The sequence below is a fragment of the Ursus arctos genome, unplaced genomic scaffold (assembly GCF_023065955.2).
Source record: "Ursus arctos isolate Adak ecotype North America unplaced genomic scaffold, UrsArc2.0 scaffold_34, whole genome shotgun sequence".
NCBI lineage: Eukaryota > Metazoa > Chordata > Mammalia > Carnivora > Ursidae > Ursus > Ursus arctos.
Window position 1 is genome coordinate 31,157,715 of NW_026623030.1, and position 7,896 is coordinate 31,165,610.

The following is a 7,896-nucleotide window of genomic DNA, read 5'->3' on the forward strand; positions in this document are numbered from 1 at the left end:
GAAGGAGCATCCCCTCTCTCCTGTCTCCACCCAGGTTCCCCTACTGGCCTGGAGACAACGCTGCAGAGGACAATTCCTGTTGTGTTCCTTTTACTAAGTAAAGTCTGAATTTTGGCACCTGTCCCAGGAGTGCCTTCCAGTCAGCTTTCTTTGTGGGCTTTGGTAATCAGACAGTGTTATCTCTGTGTGGATCCATGTGTTCTGGATATTTTGATTTCAAGATCAACCCTTGTAGAGCCTGAGGTGAAAGAAACCCAAAGAATATCCAATTTGTCCAGCAATGCCTGTATCAAATAGCAGAATGTAGATCGGCGGGCATTTGGAATCTACACTTGAGGCCTCCCTCATCGGTCGCTTACTCCAGCAGGAGACGCTCAGGGGGTTGATCTCGCCGAACTCCTGAGTCTGCAAATACCGTACCGACAAGCTGGTCTGGCCTGAGTGTGGACGAGCTCCCCCACCATGATCCTTGTGCATTTTCCACACTTAGTCGTTACTTTAAGATGCAATTCTGCTTATGCACTCCTCTGCTGAAATACCACGTGGTTAATTGTGGACTTGGAAGTGTACTGTCCTCACGGTAGATGAGGACTTCTCTACAAATCCAGCCTATCCATCATTTCTGAATATCTGTCCTCCTACACAATACTTTTTTGGCCTCCTTGAACTACTTGCAGTTCCTCGAGGTTTCTAGTTTCATGCTTTTCGCCAGTCTTCGGTCACTGAAATGCCCGTGTTCCGTGTTAATGCCTGTCCGCACTTTATGAACCTGTGCACGTGTCTGTCACTGTAATAATGTAACCATCACATGTCTTTTCCATTAGAAAGCTTCTGGAAAGCTGGGACACCTTCTTTGTATAGTTTTAGCAACTGAAGCTGTAATGTATAAGCGTGGGTGCTCTCGGTGGCTTCCCCTGACCATGTGGGGAAACATCGTCTGCAGAGAGAGACAAGGATGAAGCCGTGGAAACTCGTGTTCCGGGATCTGCTTCTTCTGGTCTTGATGTCCAGTTTCACCTTTCCTTCTGCCCTTTCCATGCCTCGGTTGTTGCATTCTTCTGTGAGATATCCCAAATATCCTTGTAATAAATTCTCATGTTAGCTTCGGCTGGTTCAAGTTGTGTTTGTTACTTGCAACCCAAATATTCCTCACACAGGTGGTCAGGTGTGTCATGACTTGGATTCTCTGGAAGTCGAGCCTGAGATGAAGTTTGGATTGAGGCTCAGCATGTGTGAAGTGAAGGAAGGATAAACGGCAAAGGGGGGGTCAGAGGAAAGAAGCCAGGCTGCACAGAGGTGGTTGAGACCCTGGCCACACTGGTCAGGAGCTCTGAAGAAAGTGCTACTCAGGAGTGTCTCGTCTGGGGTCCAGGTGGTCAGGTCACTGCAGCCTTCGGGTGCGCTGTCATTGGAGGCCTGCTACCCTGGGAGGGGATCATCCCATGTCAGGCAGTTCTTTTTAGCTGAGGCCAACTCCACAAAGGCTGGCAGTTGGAGGCAGCCTGCTGGCCACTCCCTGCCACTGGGGGCAAGTTCTTTCTTGGAGAGGGTTGGGTGGCCCATCTCTGTCACCACAGTCCATCCCTTCCACTGCTGAGCCCCATTTCCCCAGCATTGGGTCTGAGGAGAGACTGAGGAAACAGGTTGCTAGGACCACCTGGGCCCTACTGGTGCTTTTCCCTCTCACCTGGGAGCCATTCTGGGGCCTCTGCTGGCATCCATGGCTCACCTTCCCGAGGGGTCTGAGCCATGGTTACCATGCCCTCCCCTGACCTGAGTTGATGGTAAATGCAAGCAGCACCTAGGTGGCTCACCTGAGTCCATTCATTCCTCCTCACCCTGCTGTGTAAATAGCCCTGCCTCCTCCTTAGGATGCATCGGGATCCCTGCAGAAAGAGTGACTCCTCTTCTGACCCACTGCTCCTGGACACAACACAATGCCTTCGCTGTACCTGTAGATTGCATTTAGGTAGAAAATGTGCTCTGTCCCTGGTGAAAAGTGTGTTCCCTTTGGGCAGAAAGACACGTAACCCTGCAGAGCCCGTAGTTGTGGGTATGGGAAGCACAGAGTCCCCTGGAGGTAATCCTTGGTAATGGTGGTGGTGGTACGCAGACCGGTGTCTTCTGCTTTGGGGACAGCACGGCCAAAGGTCTTATCTAGCTTATAAGCTGCATTTGGAAGGATGGCACCCTGTCCCTACAGAATATTGCTTCTGAGCTGGGCGTTAGCTGTGCCCTCACAAGGCCATTCCGCGCTCTATGGAAGGTGACCCTTTTCTTCTGCGCATATTCTTGCCCCCCTTTGCTGCAGTGGTTCCTTCTGGTCTGATACAGTGTATGAGGGTCCCAGTCTGTTCAATCATTTTGTAAGCACCCCCCCCGCTTTTAAAAAGATTTTTAAAAATGTATTTATTTGAGGGAAAGAGAGAGCGTACAAGCAGGGGGAGCGGCAGAGGGAGAAGCAGGCTCCCCGCCGAGCAGGGAGCCCGACGCGGGACCCGATCCCAGGACCCCGGGATCATGACCTGAGCGGAAGGCAGACGCTTCACCGACTGAGCCACCCGAGCGCCCCTATTTTGTCAGCCTTTGGATAGTGGTTTTCAGGCCAAAACCGTCAACTTGACACCAAGTGCCAGTTAGTCTCCTCAGGGAGTGGTGCTGTTCTGGCGGCTCAGCCCTGGTTCTCTTGTTCTGGACATTAAACCCTGTGAGAGAGATTCTGTGCTACTGGACAGACTGGCATTCTTGGCAATCGGAGTGACCCCTGCACTGGGTCCCTGGTCTTTGGCTAAGGGTCACCATAGTGGGGAAGGCAAGATGCAGGTCTCTGAAACTTACTCCCCAGAATAGGACAGTAAATAAAAAACAATACTGCACTTGGGGGAGGAGTATGGGGGGGGCAGAGATCAGTGCTATTCTACAAGACCTACGGGATACGCTGGCAGAGTTCCCATCGCACCGCTATCTACTTCAGTAGTTCAGGCTTTTTAGAAGGCAAACCTGCAGGCCACACGGACTACAGACTACAGACAAGTTCAACCAGGTAACAGTCCTGCTTGCAGACCTGGCACTGTTTTCTAAAGCAGATTTATATGCTCTCAGGTACATAGGATGCAGACTTTGATTTGACAAATACGTTCTTTTTATCCCACTCAGGAAGAGATCAGACGTCTGTATTAACGTGGAGCTGACAACATTACACGTTCAGTTTGCCCCGGGGCTGCTGTGACGGTCTGAAGGGGTCCAGACTATCTGGACCTCGTCCGTAACAGTGAAATTGTGCCCACCCAGCAGGACGATGGAGAGGTGGCTAGCACGTCGGAGACCCTGATACCCCACGTGCGTTCCAGGGAGAGGTGACAGTCCTGAGAAGGTTAGCAGCTCACTGCAGGAGATAGCGTGTGACTCACATTGTTTATATATATTATTTGGGAAGTTTTGGTAGATTGTTTCTCTAGCAATTTATGTTTACTGACATCAAATTATATTAACTTTGGATCTCCTCTGTAGTTAACGCTGAATTTTTCATTTACATTTATTTGTGAATTCTCTTTTATTCTCATTCCTTTTTGGCAAAAACTTGCCTATTTGTTAGCTTTTACGATGAACAAGAGTTTGATTTTGTTGATCCATCAGTATCTTTGTTTCTGTTTAGTTTATTATCTGAAATCTTGGACTTGACAGAGGCCAGTGAAAGACAGGAGGTCGGAAACTTCTTGGCATAATATATGGAATTAAGTTTGTCATGAGTAATCCACTCACCAGTTCCCCCAGTCTTGACCTCCAAGAGGGGCGCTGAGAAATTAGAGGGTAAGAGGAGCACCAGCATCCTGTAAAAATGCTTATTGCTGTGCTTGGGGCCAAGGTGCCCCAAAGTGAGGCTCCTGATATCAGAGGAGACTCTAGGGTTCTATGATGGAACAGGCCTAGTAGCAGAATTGAGAGAGACAAGATGACAGGGTTACTGTGATAGGCTCAAGGTCAGGATGGTGATCAGAATTGCTGTCCTTGCAGGCAACTTTGGAAGTGGTTGATCCTGGGGTCTAAAGGGCCAAAATAGACGGACAACTTATGAAAATCTTTTTTTTTTTTTTAAGATTTTATTTATTAAGTTGACAGAGACATCCAGCGAGAGAGGGAACACAAGCAGGGGGAGTGGGAGAGGAAGAAGCAGGCTCCCAGCAGAGGAGCCTGATGTGGGGCTCGATCCCATAACGCCGGGATCACGCCCTGAGCCGAAGGCAGACGCTTAACGACTGTGCCACCCAGGCGCCCCGAAAATCTTATCTCTATAATCAAAAATGTAGAAGCTGGATATCCTTAAGGATAGACCCAATAATTGGGTCACAAGTATATACTGTGAAACTGAGGATCCACAGGCCATTTTACCACCTGTCAGGCTGACTGCTTCTGGGTAATCAAATGACATTAACTCTTGCGGTCTTAGCCATGACCACGATCCTGTTATTATACTGTCTTTGCCTTAAAATGGCCCCTGACCTGAGGCCAGCCAGGATGCACAAGATGAGCCACGTTGCCCGTCTGCTTCTCTCGACTCTTCTAGGCATTAATGTGAGATAAAAAATCAAGCTGCTTCACGTCCACTACTGAAGTGCAGTCCAACCATGTTGCCTTTTCCTCAGCCTTCCTCGTCCCTGACGTTCGCTCTGTTCCTGTCAGGACCCTAACCACCAGCCACGTGAGTTACCTCTGCCGAGATACCCGTGCGTATCCGTGTTTCCAGCCATACCTCCATCTGTGTTAAGTAAGTTCCTCAGTGCACTGCTCACAGCTTTGACCACTGGGAAGGCTTCCCCTGGAACTGTCTTTCAGGGTCTCCACACAATGAGGGGCTAACGTGATCCGTGGTCCTTTCCAGATGACAGTTGATGCATCTGTGAATTATTGCCTCTTCTGCTGGGCTTTATGCACTTTCCAGAGCCTGATACCAAATGAATCGTTCTACAATACAATGAATTCAGCAGCCATCAACGAACCTGGTAACACAGTTAGCACCAGTTACGGAATCACATGGTGGTGAAATGTGCAGGCTCTGTGAGGGCCGTGTGGTACGCAAGACTGCTTTTCAAGAAGAGTGTTCTGTCACAGAAATCGGGGTTTTGCTACAGAACCCTAGAGGTCTTTGCAACTCTGTTGGACTCCAGACAGCATCCTTCTCTGCCTTGGGTGCTCCTCACCCAGTAGACCTTCTGCAGCACGTGAGTTCAGCTGCGGGACGCCTCCCACCCATCCTGTGCCCCCGCAGAGCTCTCTTGCTCTACGTGCCACTCGAAACCGTAAGCTTCACAACTACCCAAGTGTGTTCCGTGCTGCCTCCCAACTTCAAAGCGGCCCACCAAGCACTACACCGTAGTGTGGTGGGACGGTGCAATTTAATGACTTGCCCTTTACCTTAAGGGATGTCCTGGCTTTCCTCAGTTTACGGAACTTCTAAAAATGGCATTGATGTCAGGCCTCTAGGTGCTTGTGAGCTTTACCTGACACCTTCTGGCCGGCGTGTGTCATCAGGGCGTCGCAGGTACTTGCCACTTCTTATACAGCAGCTGCAGATCTGTCCACCAGGCCCGGACTCCAGGCCAGCCTCTCCGACCAGCTGCCGCCTTCTGTGGCATCAGGCACGCGATGTATACATATGTAGGGTTGCGTATTCCTTTAACACGTTTTTGTCTATCCATTTTCATTCTTTCTTCAGAACCACATTTTAGAAATAAATTTTATTGATAAAAGTTGCAGACAATAAAACGTACCTATTTTTAACGTAGAGTTGAAGCCCCATGAGTTCTGCTAAGTGGCTCTGCCTATGTAACTACCACCTCCACCAAGTTGTAGACGATTTCCATCACTTTAGAATGTTCCCTGAACCTCTTCACAGTCAAATTTCACTCCTGCCACTGACCCCGACCCTTGGTCTCTCTTCTAACGCTGCGGATTATCTTTTTCTGTTCTGGAATTTCATATGAATGGAATTGTACAACGAGTAGCCCTTTGTACCCAACTTCTTTCACTTGGAGTCATGTTCTTGGGATTTGTGCATGTTATTGTGGGCAGCAGTTTTGTTTTAATTGCTGAGCATTCCATTGTATGAGTATGCCACAGTTTGTCTACCCATTCACCTGCTGATGGACATCTGGATTGTTAATTTTTGCTGTGAAGAACAGAGCTGAGATATTGTACTACACTCATCAGAATGGCCAAACATAAAAGACTGCTAGTACAAAATGTTGGCAGGGGTGCAGGGGAACCAGAACTCTTAGACATTGCTGGTGGGAAGAGAGTTTGGCAGTTTCTTAACAGTTATATGTAGGGGCACCTGGGTGGCTCAGTCGGTTAAATGTCTGCCTTCGGCTCAGGTCATGATCCCAGGGTCCCGGGATTGAGCCCCGCATCGGGCTCCCTACTTAGCGGAGAGCCTGCTTCTCCCTCTCCCTGTGCTGCTCCCCTTGCTTGTGCACGTGTTCTCTCTCTTTCTCTCGATCTCTGTCAAATAAAATTTTTAAAAAATCTTAAAGTTATATGTAGAGTTGTATGATGACAGACGGCAGCTACACTTACGATGACCGTAGCATAATGTACAGACTTGTCAATCACTATGCTGTACACCTGAAACGTTAACATTTTGTGTCAACTATGCTTCAATAAAAAAATAATTTAACGGTTAAATAAAAAAGTTAAACATGTACTGACCACAGGATTCGAAAATTCTCCTCCTAAGTATATACCCATGGGAAATGAAAACATATGTTCATAAAAATTTGTAGATTTTATAATCAGTTTAAGGAATGTTTGTTTTGTATCTGCTTCTAATCCCTGTTGCTGAAGCTGCAGATTGAGGGTCAAAGAGGAAAAAATTAGAGTCAACAAAAGGAGAGTCCAGAAGGGCATTACATTTATATATTTTTGTTCTTAAAAATATGTTCAGAAGATAGCTTTGTGTGCCAGAATATGGGAGCCCCTTGGGGCGCCTGGGCGGCACAGCGGTTAAGCGTCTGCCTTCGGCTCAGAGCGTGATCCTCGCGTTCTGGGATCGAGCCCCACATCAGGCTCCTCCGCTATGAGCCTGCTTCTTCCTCTCCCACTCCCCCTGCTTGTGTTCCCTCTCCGCTGGCTGTCTCTATCTCTGTCGAATAAATAAATTTAAAAAATCTCAAAAAAAAAAAAAAGAATATGGGAGCCCCTTTCAACACAGGTATTCTTGTTTGTCCCTGTGTAATCTCTGGGCCACTGAAGAAACCCGACTTTGAAGTTAAAAGCAGGATGTTTTACTCAATGTATCTTAGGACCCACAGCCAAACATTCTGGACAAACAGCAGTGCACCCTTACGACACACCAAAAACCCTAAATTCCAAAAGGGATAAGAAGCAATATAAGAAACAAAAGTATCATGTATAGTTATAAGAATATTTACAATATAGACGAAGAGTTTCAAGTGTACAGTAACTCGACAACTCTATCAGGTGTAGCTACCATCCGTCACCATACAATGCTATTAAAAAACCACTACATTCCCTACATCCTACCTGTAATTCCCATGACTCGGCCCTTCCGGAACCGGAAGGCCGTGTCTCCCACTCTCCCCCTTCACCCATTTTGTCCATCCCCCCATCCCCTCCCTCTGCGACCACCAGCCAATTTGCCTTCCTTTACTCCTCTTCCATTTTTTATAGCGGACTGCCTTTCCTGCCTCTAAGTCTTTTCGCAGCAACTGTTCCCTCCCCCCGTGCCGACTCTCACCTAACCCGCACGTTCCCCCAGCCCCGGGGCTCCGAGCTCTTTAAGGGCAGGACGCTGTCTGGCCTGCACTCACACCTCCCCTACGGCCGCGGCAGTACCCCACGGCGCAGGGACCAGAGGGGCTCTCGGGTCATCCTGGCAGT

General features: G+C 48.4%; 1 long non-coding RNA gene across 1 annotated transcript; it reads left to right on the forward strand.

Annotated features, from left to right (window-relative positions):
* The first annotated feature begins 3,571 nt into the window (after nt 1–3,571).
* LOC130542481 (uncharacterized) lies at nt 3,572–6,698 on the forward strand. The gene is made up of 2 exons (XR_008957057.1): nt 3,572–4,699; nt 4,880–6,698. It is a non-coding gene; the product is annotated as an uncharacterized LOC130542481 (long non-coding RNA).
* The last annotated feature ends 1,198 nt before the right edge of the window (nt 6,699–7,896 follow it).